Below are 20,582 nucleotides of genomic sequence, written 5' to 3'. Positions count from 1 at the left end.
CTCCTTCCCCTTTGATAGCCACCACTCAGTTTTTAGTATCTATGAGTATAGGTGGTGTTTTATGTTGTTATTGGTTTTTTTTCGTTGCACTTGTGAGGGAAATCATGCAATATTTGTCTTTCTCTGACTTATTTCACTTAGCATAATACCCTCAAGGTCCATCCATGTTGTCACAAATGGCAAGATTTTTTTTTTGTGGCTCAGTAGTATTCCATCATGTATATATGGAACACACACATACACACCCTACATCTTTATCCATTCATCTGTTGATGGGCACTTAAGTTGTTTTCCATATGTTGACTATTGTAGATAATGCTGCAGTTAATAGGGGTGCATATATCTTTTTGAATTAGTGTTTTCATTTTCTTCAGATAGATAGCTACAAGTGGAATTGCTGGATCATAGGGTAGTTCTATTTTTAATTTTTTGAGGAACCTCCATACTGTTTTCCAGAGTGGTTGGCTCAATTTACTTTCCCAGCAATAGTTCACAAGGTTTCCCTTTTCTTCCTGTCCTCGCTAACACTTGTTTCTTATCTTTTTACTTACAGCCATTCTGGCAGGTGTGAGGTGATAATCTGCTTGTGTTTTTCATATGCATTTCCCTCATGTTTAGGAATGTTGAACATCTTTTCATGTGCTTGATGGCCATCTGTATGTCTTTGGAAAACTGTCTGTTCAGATCCTCTCTTCATTTTTTGATTGCATTGTTTGGTTTTTTAGTTATTGAGTTGTATGCGTTCTTTAACTATTTTGGATATTAACTCTTTACTGGATATATGACTTAAAAATATCTCCTCCCTCTATACTGTTTTTGAAGCAAGTGCCATATACTTCATGTCTATAAATGATTTGAACTTTTAAAGTATTTGAACTGCATAGGCAAAGTGTCTGCTAAAACACTTAACTTCTAGATCTCTACAAGTACAAAATGTTTCAAAGTTACTATATTCTTTTTATAAATAAATTGTATGGTTTGGGATTTGATTGCTTAAGCTTTATAACTAGGAGTTTTTCGTAATCTAATATAATTTACTTATTTCTACTGAAGAGTACAGTGAATAGTTGTATTTCTGGAAAATATTAAAGTATCCTTTTAAATGTTCTTTTAGCTCTAGAAGGTGTCACATTTTCTCTTTAACCACTAAAATGTCTTTGCGAGCAGTAACAGAGTGTATCAGTATGTAAGATAAAATGCAAAGTAATTTTACTAATTTGAATGATATTCTGAGTATTCGGTGTAATTATCTTGTTTGCATTTTCAAGAGCCTAAAATTTAATGTGTAAATATTTTCTAGATGGTTTACTATAGAAGCTTAAACTTCGGAATATATTCTGATAATAGGCTATTTTATATTATCTTTACCAAAAGAACATTATATATTTGATGTAATACTGCTATAAAATGGGTTTTTATTGTATTATCATGTAGACAGCTGCAACTTAATATACTTTAAGACTCTTTCTTTGTCCCTAGACTGCATCGACCAGACATTCTTTTCTTATATCAATGTGAAATTTCCAGATCATCTGTAAACCTACAACTTTAATAGAAGACTACTAAAAGCAGAAGACAAATTAGTGAAGAAAAGATAGATCTTCAAAATTGAATAGCAGGATGGTTTATGCTTAAAAGCCATTTCTGTTCATTCTCTTAAATATTTATATTTCATTTGTTTTGCACATTTGCATACGTGCCCATGTAAAAGATTTGCGTATACTTGAAAGAAACCATAAAGTTGTAGCAGTAAAGTCCAGTCATATTTGGTTAATCAGTGTTTGTTATAATTGAAAGAGGTGAGTGAGAAACAGTCTTCCAGCATGTAAATGCCATTGACTTCCGACCTGACATTTAGTATAATAAAAATGAAATTATTCAAATGCTTTAGTTTCTGGCTCCTAGATTCATCTAGTAACTCTACACATGAGACATCCTTTGTTATATATAGTTTTTGAAACCTGCAGTGCTGATTATAGAAGAACTTTGTCAGATATTTGAACATGATATTTACATTATTATTTAGCAAACTCTGTAAATAACCATGCATAAATTACTTTCTGCATTGTTTTCTTAGAAACTGTGTCTGGATATCTTTTCAATTAATTTAAAATTAAGTGAACTTAATATATAGAGAAAATTTGGGTGTTAAAGATAGTTTGTTTTAGGACAGATTTTAAGAAGATATGGGTATTCCACGTGTCCCTTATAAAAACATCTTTTCATTGTTTTCTTTTTAAGGGACATGCCAGGTTTAGGGATTCTGTCGAGAAGCTTGGTTTTTAGCATTGCCATCTTAGTCTTGTAGGAAGAGATTGTATTAGACATTATATTTATTTCATTTAAGACACTTTTGAAAATTAATTTTCTGAATAAGATTCTCATTTGCATTTGTCTTTTAAGAAGCCAATAAAAGTATCTTTCACTTATCATTGTAATAATTTTTTCTTTAGATGTTTAGTTTGTTAAATGAAACAAATCAAAACTTGTACTAATAGCTTCTTGCTTTATGATTGTAGGATTAACCTATAAAAATCATATCTTGAATTCAGATATGCAAAATAATCTGTTTTTAAGTTACAGAAATGTGTCTGTGGAATATGGGGGTGTGGTGTGTGTGTGTGTGTGTGTGTGTGTGTGTGTGTTGCAAGAGTATGTGTGTCTGTGACCATTATTAAAACTGGAATCTACATTCATAAGCTACTACATTTTGCAAATCATTTTATGTCTCATCTGTTTTCTTTTCAGTTATATTTTTGTTTTTGAATGCCAAAATTAAAAATGGGAATTATATCATCTTTTAAACTTAAAAGTAATTTAATACAGCTATAGAGTACATAATAAAATTGGTTGCTTGTTTATTATTAGACACTGACTACTACTAAAAGATACATCTAAAACTATTCAGGGACATTTTTCCATTTCTGAAAAAATAAATTATACTTTATAACTTCTTTTGTATTTCTCTGTATTTTCTGATTTATTTCATTGTCTTTGATAAATAAAACATGCAGTTTTGTTTTGCTAATTGAGCGTCCTATTTTTTGTTTTCTCTCATTCATTTTTTTTCCCTACATAGAATTTTTATTGTTGATTGAAGTCCCTGTGTTATACCCCTTGAAGTCAAACTAGCATGGGGTAAAGAAAACAAAATATTTAACTTAGTTGCCTGATTTGGAATTTAAAATTAAATTAGAATGTATTTATGAGAAATGGAATCTCATGCTAGATCTCTTCTTTATCGCATATTAAGTTTCTATCGACCTGTACTTTGTTTTTTGTGATAATTTTTAAATTAAGCTATTGTACATGGTAATTGTAGATTACTAGATGAGCTATCACATCACTTTATTAAAATGTAACATTTTAGTTTTTGTGGTATTTATCCTTGGTTTCTGAATATGGATGTGTCACTTTTGATCCAACATCAAAACCTTCATTTTTTGTTTTGGTCCCCCCCACCTTCAAATCTATAAGGTTCAAGTGTACATGTTAACTGATCCCCTATAATTGGTACAATTCAGTGGTAGCCGTAAATCTCATCATCCAATTGGGCATAGAATATTATTTTTAAAACCTTAACATTCTCTTCCAGATCTGTCAAATTCTGCATACTTCCCTTCATTTCCTGTGAGCTTGGGTAGAACAGTTGCTGTTGTGTTTTGGGGATGCTTAACTGCCTTTGCACTCTGTCTTAAAGTTTGAAAATCAGAATCTTTGTTAGGGTGTCTAAATAATTGAATGAATGTGAATGGGGCTTGGAAATTAATGCAAATATTTATTAAATTATTTCTATTTGAATAAGCTAGTTAGGGCTAGGATATTATGTATTCATGAAATCAACTGAATTTAAGGTAAAAATACATTTTTCTGTATAGTGTGTTCAGGATTGAAATTAGGAATTTAAAATTGAAAGACAAATCTTATTATACTCAGTTAAAATAAAAATCTCTCTTTAAGAGAAAAAATACTAATCTCTATCTAGCCTTTTATTTTGAGTCTGTGAGGTATATCTCCCATATCAACCTGTTAAGACAGTAATCACTAATACTTCCAGCAGAACCGTCCACAACAGGAAAAGTGAAATCCAAAAAGTGCAACTAGAGAAAAAAATCAGGGTTTCTTAATTTAACATTTTTCTTTTCAACTGGTTTGTAGTCCCCCAAAGCACAAAAGTAACGAGAGTGCATCTGATGCTGTATTTAACTGGAGTGACATATGTCCTGAGTTTGCTCAGAAACAGCCCTATTTCTGTTTTCTCAGCGTAAATAGTGCCTCCTCTCTCAAAAGTGTCCTAATTTGGAGAATAAATTACATGATCATCCTATATATAACTGTACTTTTTACTGAGAAGTGACTGCCTAAATCCACTGCCCTTGGAGAGAAGGACCTGGAGTATTAGGTCAACAGCTAATTTTTGTCGCGGCCTTTCCTAGCCAACCCATTTGTCTGACCTATAGAAGATGCACGGGATCTTTTTTTTTTTTTTAATAGAAGTTGTATTGGAATGATTCCAGCTTATGGTAAATAGTAAACAATGAGCTTTTATATTTTAAAACTGCTGTTAAATGTTAATTTTAATTGTTTATTCTTCAAATAGTCATATGAAATGTTAGCGTATTATTTTTTAAAATCTCATTCTTTATAAAGTTAAACTGTTAGATGATAATGTGCCAATTATTATAGGAATGTCCTTGCCCATATATAAAACATGCTGACATATGTTTTGCTTATTAATAAAGTTCTATAAGATGTGGAAATGTGAACCTGTGCATCCTTTTGAAAATCAGTGTAAGATTCACAACATATCGCCATCTTAGCCTCACAAAATGTTTATATGGTATACCTTATTTGAGATGAGAACAGCCGGCATGGAATTAGGTTGGAGTGTGGAACAGTATTAAACTTGTCACAGGAGATGATTGCAGTTTAATTTTAATACATGCCAAAAAATCAGCTTTATGGAATTTATGTTCATTGCTACTTTATAGAATATCAGTGGTAACCATAGGTCAGACCTCCCTGTGGGCTTATATTTTCATTCGGGACATAAGACCTAGAATGCAAAAAACTTCCTTCAAATTATTTAGAAGAAAATCAAAAAGCTCATTCCATACTTGATAAAAATTTTTAAAAGTGTTTGTTTTGAACTCAACATGCTTGGTGGTTTTAACTTTTCTTTCTTGGTGTTTTCAGCTTAGCTTTCATTCTTTTTGTTTTAAGAGATTGAGCTTTTAAAAGCTACTTGGTTTTCATGAAAACCATTAAAAAAATCCAGTAGCTATATAGAGTTTACTTTTTAAAAAAATATTTATTTATTTATTTGAGAGAGACTGGAGGGAGGCGCAGAGGGAGAGAGCATCTCAAGCAGACTCCATGCTGAGCTCAGAGCCCAATGCCAGGCTCAATCTCATGACCCTGAGATCATGACCTGAGCTGAAACCAAGAGTCAGACGCTCAATCAACTGAGCCACCCAGGCTCCCCTAGAGTATTACTTTTTTAGCAGTTGAGATTATGGAAAGCCAAAATCATACACTTTTGGTTTCCAGAAATTGAGAGGTAGCTTCTCTCTCTCTCAGACTTGCAAGAAGCGTCACCTTATTACTTTCCCACTCCTTTCGTGTTTGTTTTACTTAGATCAACAGTTTACCTTCAGTAACACAAAAAGGGATATTGGTGGCTGGCCTTACAGCATAATATCTTCTTTTAGCTTTACCAGAAGCATAGCAAAATCACGTAAAACAAAAGTTTAACCAAAGTTCAGAAGAAATTTGGAGGAGCCTCTGCGCTCAGATTATGAAAAGTAGCAGATAACCTTGTTGGAAAGTATGAGCTCTTTGGAGATTCAAGAACAGTACTTGTACCTAAATCCCTAGTGTGGAAATATATTTATCATTCCTTTAGTTTCTCAGCCATCTGAATTCCTGCATGGTGATTTGGTTTGGCTATGCTATGCAAACTATGGGATTTGGGCTTTAAAATTTTAATTTTCATCTTATTCAGAGATAAGACCTAAAGACTTTATTTTTTTCATCAAGTTGGCTCTGTGCCTAACATGAGGCTTGAACTCATGACCCTGAGATCGAGTCACGTGCTCTACCAACTGAGCCAGCCAGGCACCCCAAGACCTAAAAACTTAATTGCTAGTAAGCATTGGTGGTGGAGTGAGTATTAGTATCACTTCCTAAATCCAGCTTTTAAAATGACCAGCAGACTGTGGAAAACAGGATCAGTTCATTGAGAGTTAGGAACTTCTAAAAGATAAGTGAGTCTTAACATTTCCTTAATCCAATGGGATCTTCAGGGAGGAATTATTATTACTTATTTTTATTATTTTTATTTGTTTTAGAGGGGGAGAGGGAGGGGAGGGACAGAGGGAGAGAGAGAATCGCAATTAGACTCCAAGCCCAGCATGGAGCCCTTGGGGCTTGATCCCACAATCCTGAGATCATGACCTGAGCCAAAATCAAGAGTCGGACACTTAACTGAGCCACCCAGGCGACCTCCAGGAATGAACTCTTGATTGAGTGAGTCTTAGGACCTCTCTTCAGAGCTGGGATTGTTACTCAAAATGGTGCATTATAATCAACTGGAAGTTTGGGGGAAATTAACATTCTAGCCTCCATTACCAGAGGATCCAATGCAGTACACCTGGCCTGTGACAGCACATTTCCTTCCCCTAGTTTGAAGTTCGGGGATTTTGGTCTAGTGGGAATCCGCGGATTCCCTTTTTCATCATTGTGTGCTCTCTCTATAGCTAGGTGCTTGTACACAGGTGATGGGTAGTACGTTAGGCTCAACGTGTCAAGACTTCTTGCAGGCAAAGGGAAAGGCACATAAAACATCTTAAAAGAGTTAATGAGCATTTCTTGAGTTCTTTATGACCTCTCTGAAGGAGAGCCTTTCTGGTTTTCAGGCCTTTATACAGACAACCTGGCTCTGCAGGGCAGTGTGGGAGTGTTGTGACAGAAGTGTTTGTTGGTTTCTCCATAATCCTGTAAAGTGAGCAGAATTGGATTAATTTTCACACAGTTGATTTTTCCTACCTCAAGAAATGTAACTTCTTTCCACTAGCACCTCCCTTTCTCTATCCTTGAGGAGCCTCTGGATTATTAAGAGAAGCAGCTTTATGTAATAAAAGACTGGTTTTGGAGTCAGATTAACTAACCCTGAACTCAAATAACCAACTTTCATGCAAGCACAGGCAATTTGCTTAACCAAAGCCTCAGTTTCCTCACCTGTTTGTTGGGAAACACAGTATGTACCTGAAGATGAGGTGAGAATTATGCAAAAGAAAGAGACATTATGAAATCTTTGCTCAGTGTGTTCCCTGACCAGACTGCCTGTGTCAGTAGATGCTTTGAGGATTTGAAATAAGCCCTTGCCTGTTGTGGGCCTTGCACCCGCCAAAAAGGGTGATTTATATAATAGCATCGTGCTGACCTAGGGTTGGTTCCTTATATCTTGTATCTTCTCTGCAGGAAGTGGAATCAAAGCAAAAGTTTCTTTTTATCTATCTGTCTATCTATCTATCTATCTATCTATCTATCTATCTATCTATCTATCTATCTATGTATCTATCTATCTACCTATCATCTATTTTTTGTTAGTCACCATACAGTACATCATTAGTTTTTGATGACAACTGATTTTAAGGGACACAGTCATGCAAAGGGGAAGGGAGTTGCCTGTTTGACAAGCAGTAAAGCACTCCAGCCGGTGGGGAGTGTGGTAGCTCACACAGATCTTTCCAGGCCAAAGTGTGGAGGCCCCAAAACCAGTCCCTCAGATCTTCACTGTTGAATTGGGATGATGTTTCTTTTTACAGGTATCCCCCGCCTTTTGAAGGTTCACAGTATGCCACTTCACGTTCATGAAAAACCTACACTGGTTCTTGTTTTCGCTAACTGAAAGAAATTCAAAGAAGATTTTTGCTTTACTGAAAAAAGGTGAAAAGCAAAAATAGCACTCAGCGTTTGTTTCACAGCGCGCTGGGACGGGGCAGTGCGCACCCCACGCTGCTTCCCCTGACCTGCCCTTGAGCATCTCAGCAATCAAGCCAGCAGAGCTCTGAGCTGTGTCTGGGAGCATCTGTCTTCCCGGATTTGTTTTGTGCATTCGTTAGCAAGATGTGTCCTAAGGTGTTAGAGAAGCCAAAGAGAGATTTTGGGGGTCTAGGAGTGCCCAGACATAAATGGCAATAAATTTAATGATAATTGCTTTCATATAGATCAGGGGTAATTGCTTCACGTTACACACTTCGGCTTATGAAGGTTTCCTGCAATGCTCTGCTTTCGGAGAGCAGGACAAACCTGTAACTGGCGCTGCATCGCTGTTGCTCAGGGAGCCGGGGCTCTGAAATCCTGGTTGAGAAGTGATCAGAAAATAGTTTGTGGGCAGGTTGTTTCTGATTCTAGGAATTCGAGGACTCACCAGCTTTCTCTTATCATCATGGGTTCTTAATCTTGGATTTATTTTCAAAAATGTCTATTACCTTGCAAGGGAAATACTTAGATGGGAATTAGGTCTCCTAGACTCTACCCTGATCATAATTGGGTCCATTAAAAATTTTTGAGTGCCGAAGGGATGGTGCTGTTGCCCTCACAGGACATCCATCTACCCTATTCATTTTTCCACCTTCAAAAAGAGCTTGAATACCATCTCTTTTGGGAAGGTCCATTCTCTCTCATCCTCTCACTCTGACCCGGCCCTCTTGGTTTCCATAGCCCTGTGTATTCTTTCTGTCAAGGCACAGACGACACTGCATTATCATTACTGACTTGGGTGTTACTGTCCTCAGTTGTAGATGTTAAATCTTACCCAACTTGGCACGCCTCCCCCACACTCAGTACAGCTCAGTAAATTGGAAGGATGGGTGGGATGGCTGCCAGTGCCAGGTTGAGTGCGCCCCAGGATACCTAAGATACTTTCAGCCCTTTAACCCAAATGGAGGGAGATTTATACACAGGAAAATGTGCTAATGTGAGGTAGGGACAGAAATGTCAGGTCTGAACTGTTGCTCTCTGGGAGGACCAGGGCACCCTACACTACAGAGGTGACGCCGGAACTAGAACTTCTAGAGAAAAAAGGAGTGTGCAGCTATGTTTTTTTTTTATTTTTATTTATTTATTTAAAGATTTTATTTATTTATTTGACAGAGACACAGCGAGAGAGGGAACACAAGCAGGGGGAGTGGGAGAGGGAGAAGCAGGCTTCTCGCCCAGCAGGGAGCCCGGTGTGGGGCTCGATCCCAGGATCCCGGGACCATGACCTGAACCGAAGGCAGGTGCGTAATGACTGAGTCACCCAGGTGCCCCATCTATGTTTAAATGTATCACCAACGGGCGCCTGGGTGGCTCAGTCGTTAAGCGTCTGCCTTTGGCTCAGGTCATGATCCCGGGGTCCTGGGATTGAGCCCCGCATCGGGCTCCCTGCTCAGCGGGAAGCCTGCTTCTCCCTCTCCCACTCCCCCTGCTTGTGTTCCTGCTCTCGTTCTCTCTCTCTCTGTCAAATAAATAAAATCTTTTTTAAAAAAATAAATGTATCACCAACATTTTGTATTTTGCCATCTCTTGCACAAGGCTCTGCCTTTCTCGATCCTTCTTAGAAGGAAGTAACCGTTTTTCCAGTTCTCATGGCAATTCATCTGAGCCTCTTTATTGTCCAGCCACGTTCCACTGTGTGGCACACTTACAGCATTCATGCCTCATCACTTCTGCTCGAGGCCAGGATCCATGCCTGGTGTTAATTCCACAGCCTTCAGTGCACCTGGCGCTTGAAAAAGCAAGCCTGAGGTTTTCCACATGTCATTGTGAACCACTCACTTTGCCACTGCACATACTACTGACCTCAGAACTTAACAATGGTGCAGGCACCCTCTTCTCTAAACACACGGTACAAGAAGTATACAGAATAAATTGTGATAGTTCTTTTTCATGTATCTTCCAATTTTTTCTTCCTTTCCAGAAGTAACCACTGTTACCTATTTATTATATACTCTTACAGGCTTTTTCATCATAATGTTTTACTAGGATGGCCCTGTCTTCTGTGATGTCAGTGGAACTTCTCATTTCATCTAAAGGTGAGCTGGTCCCAGGTACAATGTCTGAGACAATGTGCCTTTTTCTTTGTATTCTGGGAGGCAGCTCTGGAGATGACTGCTTCTTCCTGAAATGCTCTTACTTTGTTTTTCCTGAGAAACCAAGGTTTACTTTCTTGGTTCTTTAGTCTCTAGGTGAGGGATGGCTTGTGTCTTCCAGGCCTGTGGGAACTGGGCTAGTCCAAGTTCTGATATTTGCAGCTTTTAGATGTCCTGCTTCCTGATCTTCCGATAGGTCTATTTTTGGCAACAAGTTCTCTGGAACCAGGTTATTAGGAGGAAGGGGGTCAGAGTTGACAAGAATATCCAGGCTGGGTAGGTTTAGGGAAGACCAAAATGATTCTGGGTTTAAAATTAATTTCCCTTGTTTCAGGACCAAAACTGTGTTCCAGGATATGGCAGTCACTGTTCTCTGGCTAAACCAACAGCCATTTACCACCCCTCCTTCTCTCTTCCCCAATTCTTCCTTTCTTGAACTGAAGTGTGACATCTGGAGCTGAAGCAACTATCTTGTGCCACTGAGGCAACAGTTGGTAGACTAACTATGAGAGCAGGAAGGAAGGAGGAGCTTGATTTTGCTGACATCATGGAGCACTGCGTAAGACTTGGACCTGCCTACCTTCTAACTTTCTGCTCAATGAGAAAAATAATTGCTTAATTATTGTTAGTTAGGTTTTTGTTACTGATATTTAAGAACAATTCAAACTGGTATAAGTATAACCATCCGTTTCCCCAGAAGAGCTGCTCAGGTCATCAGAAGCCACCAACATGAAAAAGGAGTCACAAGACTTACCTGCGCACAGGAGGCACTGACCATCCAGGCTCCTTGCACTTGGTTTGCTGATTGTCAGTCAAGTCAATGCAGTGGCAATGTGTAAGCAGTGGGTTTCACATCTGCTTTACTCATGCCTGCATTCTCTTTTTTTCTCCAATTGGGAGTCCCATGGAATGACTAACTTCCCAACAAATGCTTCCAGAAATGGCCTCAGTGAAAATGTCAGCAGCCACAATTCAACGACTATCCCCAAGATCATTCGATGCTATCCACACTGCCCATCAACAAAACTTTGCCAGGGGAAGCAGGTGCCATTTGCAAATTACTGCTTGGTAAAACAACAAATGAGAATGACCCAGGTGCAAAAGGGCACTCCCTTTTGCAATGATCCAGCTCCCAAATGTATGATACTGGTTTGTATTTTCAGAAATGAAACTAAGTCTGATTCTTTGGAACCAAGGAGGTTTCTAGGTAGAGAGCCTGCTGCTTAATAGGCCCCCAAAACACCATCTCTCACCTGCCCTGAGTTCTGCCCTCTGGTCTAGTACAGGATAGATGACTCTGAGATTCATTGGCTGTTCACACCGGGAAAGTTTACACAGACACTTCCTAATAATGTGTTTGCAATGATTATGTACAGCTTTGAGCATTGCTTTGCCCTTCCCCTTACTGTTAGTTGGAAATATGTATTTTTCTCACTCCAAACTATTCCCCGGAAAAAAATTCTTTTCTCAGAGAAGAGTTAAAGAATATGTAATGGAGTCCTATAGAAATAAGACTGAAGGTTCCAGATTCTGAAATTGATTGATCAACTCTGTGTAGCAGAATGCAGAAGAGATGTAGAGAACAAAGTCCGGGACTATTTACACCTACTTGTTAACAGTGATTACCTCTGTCCCTCTATCCTCTCTGTTCCTACCTCCCTTACTCCCTGCCCTTTTTCCCTTTTTCCCCTCCTCTCCCTTTTACCATTTCTTTGCTAACATAAACCTAGTTTGTCATTGTCTGAAGTCAAGAGTAAAAGACAAATATAAAAAATTCTGAAAGAGAAATTACTTGTAATGTGAGCTCCATTCTGTGTGTTAACTTCAGCCATTTGTTTACATTTGGCAAATCTCTGGGTCCTCAAATTCCAGGAAAATGTTTCTAATAATGCTAATATTTTACAATTTGTGAACTAGAGTTTTGTTTTGTTTTGTTTTTTTAAAGATTTAATGTACTGTTGGAAGATGGGGGGACATTCCTCCACCACTTTTGATGTTTCTTCCATGTGGATGAAATGTAATTATTTAACTCCTGACCTCTCTCTTTATTAGCTCTTCCTTTGGGGAGTAATTTATTTGATAGGTAAATTTGAAATGTAAATACCTAGGTATGTTCTGCTCAGCTTCTCTTCTTCCTCTGGGGAGCTAGCAGCTCACAGGAGTTCCAGCTGTGCTCTGTTCTTCCAGGGCAAGCTCTGCTCTGCCCCTGCCCAGGGAAGGAAGTCTAACACGACCTGGGTAAGGTACATCTGCCTAATTCTGGAGTTCATTTAATTAAACTATGCCCTCCAATCTAGTTTTATCAGCAATAAAGTTAATATTTTAATTCTCCATGTTCCACTCTTTTGTTTTATAGCTTACACATATATAACCCAGGTGGGAAGGAAAAGTGCTTTATTGGGATTTTCAGAAACTCAGAATATACATCACATTATACTAGCTGTTGACTAGATGTCTGATTAGCTGTCTTCAATATACGAGACTTAAGTGCAAGACTATATGAATTATTATATTTGAAGTCATTTATTTGCTGCATATTTTATTTTTCAAATTTTTATTTAAATTCTAGTTAGTTAACATACGGTGTAATATTGGTTTCTGGAGTAGAACTTAGTGATTCATCACTTATATGACACCGAGCGCTCATCATAACAAGTGCGCTGCTTATGAAGTCTTTTAGAGGAGGATTTTTGGACAGATCCAGCAGACAAAATCAGTAAGGACTTACTGAACTCAACACCATTGATCAACTGGACATAATTGACATCTATAGACTACTTCATCCAACAGCAACAGAATACACATTATTCTCAAGCTCACATGGACCATTCACCAAGACAGACCACATTCTGGGCCACAAGGTACACCCTAACAATTTGAAAGAATAGAAATCACACCACGTCTGCTCTCAGATCACAATGGAACTAAATAGATATCAGTAACAGAAAGATGACTGGAAAGTCCTAAAATTTGTGAAGCTTTAAACAACATGCTTCTAAACACATGGGTCAAATAAGAAATCCCAAGAGAAAGTTTAAAATATTTAGAACTAAATGAAAATGAAAACAACTTATCAAAAATTGTAGTGAAAGCAGTGCTTAGAGGGAAATTTATGACAATACACATATTAGAAAAGAAGAAAGAGCTGAAATCAATATTTTAAGTTTCCACCTTATGAAACTAAAAAAGAAGAGTGAATTAAACCCAAAGTAAATAGAAGAAATAATAATTAGAGAAGAAATTAATGATATTGGAAAAAGGATATCAATCAAGAGAAACAATGAAACCAAAAGCTAGTTATTTGAAAAGATTAATAAAATTGATAAGCCTATATATAGCCAGGCTAAGAAAAAAAGAGAGAGGACACAAATTACTAATATCAGAAAGGAAGGAGAAGAATCCTTACAAATCCCAAGGACATTAGAAAGATAATAAAGTAATACAGTGAATAGCTCTATATCCCCAAATTTGATAACCTACATAAAATAGACCAATTCCTTGAAAAAAACAATTGGCCAAAACTCACACAAGAAGAAATATCTATTAAATAAATCAATAATTAATAACTTCCCAAAACAGAAAGCACCAAGCCAGGTGGGTTCACTGGTGAATTCTACCAAACATTTAAGGAAGAAATTATACCAAGTCTCTACAATTTCTTTCAGAAGATAGAAGCCGAAGGAATACTTCCTAACTCATTTTATGAGGCCAGCATTACCCTAATACCAAAGACATTACAAGAAAAGAAAACCACAGATGAGTATCTTCCATGACCACAGACACAAAAATCCTCAACAAAATATTAGCAAATCAAATCCAACAGTGCCTAAAAAGTAGGATTTATCACCAGGTATCCCAAGTTTGGTTCAACATTAAAAAATCACTTAATGTAATCCATTACATCAACAAACTAAAAATGAGGAATCACATAAGCATATCAATAGATGAAGACAAAACATTTGTCAAAATTCATCATCCATTCGTAACACTCAGTAAACTAGGAATAGAGGGGAACTTCCTCAACTTGATAAAGACTGTCTCCAAAAACCTAGAGCTAACATCATCCTTAATGGTGAGAAACTCCAAATTTTCCCACCAAGACCAGGTACAAAGGAAGAATTTCCCCTTTCACCACCTCTTTTCAACAAAGTCCGTGCCAATGTAATCATGCAAGAAAAGGAAATAAAAGGTACACAGATTGGGAAGGAAGAAATAAAACTGTCCCTTTTTTCACAGTTGAGATGAATAGACAAATTCCTGGAACTAATAAACAATTATAGCCAGGTTAAAGATGCAAGGTTAATATAAAAAAATCAATTGCTTTCCCTTATATCAGCAATGAACAAGTGGAATTTGAAATTAAAAACACAATACCATTTACATTAGTACCTCCCCAAAATGAAATAGTTAGGTATAAATCGAACAAAGTACATACAAGATCTATGAAGAAAATTGCAAAACTGATGAATAAAGTTAAAGAACTAAATAAATGGAGAGAAAGTCTATATTCATGGATAGGAAGACTCAATATTGTCAAGATGTCAGTTCTTCCCAATTTGATCTATAGATTCAATGCAATCCCAATCAAAATCCCAGCCAGTTATTTTGTAGATGTCAACAATCTGATGCTAAAGTTTATATGGAGAGGCAAAAGACCCGAATAGCCAATACAATATTGAGGAGAAGAACAAAGTTGGAGAACTGACATGACCTGACTTCATGACTTATTACAAAGCAGCAGAAATCAAATCAGTGTGGTCTTGGTGAAAGAAGAGAAATAAATCAATGGAACAGAATCAAGAGCCCAGAAATAGACCTAAATAAACACCGCCAACTTATCTCTGACAAAGGAGCAAAGGTAGTCTTTTCAACAAGTGGTGTTGGAATAACTAACTGGTCATCCACATGCAAAAAAAAAAAAAAAGAATCCAGCCACAGACCTTACACCCTTCACAAAAACTAACTCAAAAAGGATGATAGACCTAAATGTAAAATGCAAAACTGTAAAAATCTTAGAAGGTAATACGGGAGAAAACCTGGATGACCTCAGGTATTTATTGTAATGACTCTTTTAAGACACAACACCAAATCCATGAAATAAGTAATTGATGAGCTGAACTTCATGAAAACTAAAAACTTCTCTGTGAAAGACCAGAGAATGAGAAGACAAGTCACGGAGTGGGATAACATATTTGCAAGAGACATACCTGATAAAGGACTATAATCCAAAATATATAACGAACTCTTAAAATTCAACAATAAGAAAGCAAATAACCTGAATAAAAAATATGGGCTAAATAAATAAAGGGCTGAAGGGAGATTGAATCTCATCAAGGAAGATATACAGATGGCAAATAAACATTGAAAAGGTATTCCACATCCTATGTCATCAGGGAAACTCAAAAAAAAAAACAATGAAATACCACTACAAACCTATTTAGCATAGTCAAAATCTGGAACACTGACAACGCCAAATTCTGATAAGGCTGTGGAACAACAGAAATTCTCATTCATTGCTGGTTAGAATGCAGAATGGTACAGTCACCTTGTAAGACAGTTTGGCAGTTTCTTACAAAGCTAAGTATGCTCTTAATCCAGGATCCAGCAATGGCAATCCTTGGTATTTACCTAAAGAAGCTGGAAACTTATGTCCACACAAAAACCTGCACACGGATATTTATAGCAGCTTTATTCATAATTGCTAGAACTTGAAAGTAACCAAGATGTACTTCAGTAGGTGAATGAATAAATAAACTGTAGTATCAGACAATGGAATATTCAGTACAAAAAAAAGAGGATTTTGCTTTTTGCAAGATTGAACAGACATCACCGGGATTGTATATAGAAAGCTCAGAAAATATTAGATTTATCCTCTTAAAAATAAGCTATCGTCCCCTCCAATAAGTTAACTATTTTCTTGGTTGTATGATTTCTGCACAGTCATTTGGATTTAGAATTCCCGATAGTATCTTCCGCGGGGCCCACGTTCAGTTGTTTATTGATGGCAGACATATTCTAACAGTCCTTCTTGTGGGCAGTCACACGGTGTAGCAAAAAGAAGTCTGAGCTGGTATCTATCTCGTTTGAACTTCCATGGCTGTTGGGACTTCTTTTAGAAAATGCTTGGGGTTTTTTTCCCCATGTGCTTTGGTTATTTCTGGCTTTAACTTGTCTTCTTGGATGGCCTGTTGGCAACTCTTGGCCAGTTACAATTCCTTTTGTTCTTTGTATTCTCACCAGCTGTGTTCTATTTCTGAAATTTCGGTAATTATGTTGAAGAACAGAAGAGAAAATGAGCAAAGGAGCACGGCAGGAAAGCTAGGAGGGAGAGTGGAGGGAAAGAAGGCAAACATGTAGGTGAGATCGGGGGCCTTCAGGGTCGCATGGCCATAGACAAGAAGGCGAATGCGTAGGAGGGGAGCCTGTGTTGTGCGGATAATTAGGCTGCAGAGTGACTCTCTGGAGCTGTGGTAGGAAACCTGCTCCATATGGAGAGTTACAGCAGTGGGGCCAAAGCTCATCCAAACTCCACACATAGACCCTCGAGCTCCGAAACCTACTCAAGAAAGCTATTAGGGTAGAGGGATATGGGGATGCAGGACACCTAAGTGCAGGAAAAGCAGTTTATATGCAAAAAGGACGTGTAACCAGGCGCTGAATAGCGAGCAGGAGCCAAGTCAGAATCACATTCACACAATCTTCTCACACAATTCAAACATATCTTCTCTGGGACCCCTTGGCTTCTTATCTCCTTCTCCCTGTGTGTCTGCTCGATTATTGTTTTTCTTTCTATAGATTGATTTCTTAAGTTTATCCTTCTTGTGCCTAGTGTGTAATAGTCATCTCTACACGCCGGCCTCAGCCCTTGACTTGACCTGACCTTGAACTTCACAGAAGCTAGCTTATGAAGTCTCTCTGTGTCCCAACCTCAAACTCCTAGGAGATAAAACTTCATGTCCCTCTTTCCCAGGTACCCTGGACTGTGTCCTTGTGTGGTACTCACCCATAGCACCGTCTGGCACTGGGGAAGGGCAGGGTCATACCTGCTTTCATCTGAAGCAGATTCTTGCACAGAAACAGGAAGACAATTATTGGCATCCTTAGTACACTGCACACCCCAAGAAATATGACCAAGTTGGAGGATCCCCCAGCCTAGGATAAACTTTCATGTATTTAGTTAGAACTGATGTGAAAGCTAGATTTTCAGACTTAAACGTAAATGGAGTTTGAGTGAAAATTGTAGTCCTGTCATAATGGTACAGCTTTTCCAGATTTTGTTCTCGGTGAAGTAAGACCGGCGAGAGGATTTTATCTGAGGCCCCCTGCTACTGGGAAGATGGAGTAGACACGCTTTGTCTGTTCCTCCCACTGAGTACAACTAAAAACCCCAAACATTATGTAAAACAGGCCTAAGAGAAAAGGTGGAGAGACCTTTCTTCTAGGGACCTCAGGACCTCGTGAGTTCCCTGAGTTTTCTTTTGCCTCATATATGCCAGACATGGAGCCCAGGATGCCAACAACCCGAAAATACCAAAGGGCGCAGACACAAAATGGCCGGAGCATAACTCTGATCTCTCTACCCACAGGACTAGGAAAGGGGCGACATAACAAGACAGAAAACTTTTGGACAACAGCTATTCTGCTGCCCCCAACACCACAGGAAAAAAAACCGTGTTCTCGTCCAACCTCAACCAACGAAGTGGGGAGTCTAGGCTTCAACATTCGGCAGGCTGAAACAAGGCACTCCACCCTCCACTGGGCTGAGAAGGCCAAGGAAGGAGCTTGCACTTGGGGGTCAGAAGAAGCCTAGTGGGAGGCAAGACTTTTGACATCCAGTGGTAACAAAACCACCTTGGTGTTACCATGTGCGGAGCTGGAACACCCTTCTTTCCTCAGCAGTAATGGGGAGGAGGCCCCTCCTTGGGTGTCAGTGTGGGCTGAGCAGGGACCTGGACTTTCTATTACGCGTGGAAATAACGAAGCAGCAACTCTCTTCGCTGGCCAGAGAAAGTCAGCTACAACAGAGGTTTCAATAAGATCCAGAGTCTCATAACTTAATACGAAATGTCCAGGTTTCATTCAAAAATCATTCATCATAACAAGGATTTCAATCATACATTTACTAAAATCTAAACCAGGGGAAAAAATGTCAAGAAATTCTCATGTGACTGTTTAAGTATTTAATCTTATGAATAACTTAGATTGGAGAGAAATCCAAGTGATTACAGTCCTCGATTGTTTATTTCAATGTATTTTCAAGAATGCTAATAGAGAGAAGCAGATAAAGCCTTATAGCCATTACGTCCTACGCTTGGCGCTGGCTGCACATTTGGAAAGATAGAGCCCTTGGGATGAGGGCTTGAAAGGAGAATGGAATTAAAGGGACAAGATTATCTCAAGAACCAGAAAACAGCGGTCTTGAATTGTAAGACTAAAGCATCAAGATATACAATAGGATCTATATACTGGGAACTTTTTCTGGAAATATCTGGAAAATAAAGCTAGGAAGATTCTTGGAGGTAGGCATATGGTTTTGCTCTTACTGGAGCAGTAGTTTATGTTTTCCTAAGTAAGTAGATCGTCATTTAGTTGCCCAAGTCAGTAAAAATTAAAAATGCTTTTAAAAATCTTAAAAATTTCCATCTCTCATGTTTATTGTTGCCGATTATTCCCCAGATTTCTGGATGAATTTGGAACACTTTTCAAAAAATGGTTAAGATGACATTCTTAAGTGAAGAAAAATACTGCTAATTCTTTAAATAATTTATTTTCCACCACTCCCATCCCCTAGGTCTGGCAGCCTTTAGTACTCATACATTTGAAAAAGGGTATGAGGAATGAATGACCTGTTTAATTGTATAACCAACTTTGTCTTCTTTTAATGCCTGAGAAGAAGGGGGAAAGATCAGATGTGCTGACGTAAGGGTAAGTAATAACTGAATGCTTATTGAGCGGCTAGATGAATATCAGAGAAATGGTTTATGTAAACTTTGGGTTCTGCCCAATGCTTATGCCCACCCAGAATGCTCTCTCTATAAAACCTTCAGTCTTGCTCTCCGCAGGTTCAGCCTTCCTGAATTTACCATATAAACTTTTAATGAGCGCCCTATTTGCAAAACTGCCTTCTGGAGTGGCAAACTCAAGTTGATAGGGGACTCCTACGCTTTTTTTCTTGTAACTTCCCTTTTCTTGTATTTACCCCTCTGAGTCTTACCAAGGCAGGAATCCCACACACCACACAGAGTGCACTTATCAGCCAAAGGGGGCAGCGGGGGGGGGGGGGGGGGGGGAGGGGAACAACCAGTATTTACAATAGTAGTCTGTAGCATTTTTGTACTGTGATTTCAGAATGAAATGATGTCAACTCATCATGTTGTACACTTACAGCTAATACGATGTTGTCAGTTACGTCTCACTAAAGCTGGAAAAGAAAAAAAAAGGATTTAAAAAGGGGTGACGTGTTAGGCACTTTGATAAAAAAATAGTATCTGCTTTAGCCTTTGTGGAAGTTTTTAGACATAAAACAAGTTTTTTTTTTAATTTTTAATTTTTAATTTTTTTTAAGATTTTATTTATTTAACCGGGAGAGACACAGCAAGAGAGGGAACACAAGCAGGGGGATGGGACAGGGAGAAGCAGGCTTCCCGCCGAGCAGGGAGCTCGATCCCAGGATCCCGGGACCCTGGGATCATGACCTGAGCTGAAGGCAGACGCTTAACGAACGACTGAGCCACCCAGGCGCCCCAAACAAGGGGTTTCTTAATAAATGCTAGAACCTACCTCATTGTTGAAGAATAAAGTGACCTATAATGATAACTGGGAACAAAAGGAAGAAAGGATTGGAATCTTTTATATTTTGACTTAAAGTAAGGAACTAGAGGGGCACCTGGGTGGCTCAGTTGGTTAAGTGCCTGCCTTTGGCTCAGGTCACGATCCCAGTGTCCTGGGATCGAGCCCCGCATTGGGCTCCCTGCTCATTGGCGAGTCAGCTTCTCCTTCTTCCTCTCCCCCTCCCCCAACTCATGCTCTCTCTCTCTCTTTCAAATAAATAAATAAAATCTTAAAAAAAATAAAATAAGCAACTCGAATGCATTAATGCTATTAGCCATCTTTTAAGACAATTTTACAAATAGAGAAAATGTTTTATTTACTTGTCCAAACAAAGGTTAACCCTCCATATTATTTCCTTCTTATCGTTTATTCTGTCTTTCCTCTGGAATGTACACACAAAATGTGAATTAAATTTAAATCCGAATGAATGAAGACTAAGATATGAAAAAATTTTTATTCAGTTATGTTTAATTAGTAGATCAGCCATTATTACAAGTCCTCAAATGCGCATATTTGTAAGAGCTGTACAATACAAACAGGGTACCTTGAGACTGTTTTTATTGTTGTTATTGTTCATTAGATACTTTTCCAACACTGAAACACCAGCAAACA

The 20,582-nt window shown here is 38.2% G+C and overlaps 1 protein-coding gene and 1 non-coding gene across 2 annotated transcripts in view; one reads left to right on the top strand and one right to left on the bottom strand.

Moving 5' to 3' along the window:
• Positions 1-3,028, top strand: part of NDFIP2 (Nedd4 family interacting protein 2) — a 67,824-nt gene extending 64,796 nt beyond the window's left edge. The window contains exon 8 of the mRNA XM_027589119.1: positions 1,480-3,028. The gene's annotated coding sequence lies outside the window, so the exon portion shown is untranslated. The remainder of the gene's footprint in view (positions 1-1,479) is intronic.
• Positions 3,029-6,048: 3,020 nt separating this feature from the next.
• On the bottom strand, positions 6,049-6,119 carry TRNAR-UCG. Its single transcript has one exon. It is a non-coding gene; the product is annotated as a tRNA-Arg (tRNA).
• Positions 6,120-20,582: the final 14,463 nt, after the last annotated feature.

The sequence above is a fragment of the Zalophus californianus genome, chromosome 3 (assembly GCF_009762305.2).
Source record: "Zalophus californianus isolate mZalCal1 chromosome 3, mZalCal1.pri.v2, whole genome shotgun sequence".
Classification (NCBI taxonomy): Eukaryota; Metazoa; Chordata; class Mammalia; order Carnivora; family Otariidae; genus Zalophus; species Zalophus californianus.
Note: the sequence above shows the minus strand (reverse complement) of the source record. Positions and strands in the feature narration are given on the sequence as shown.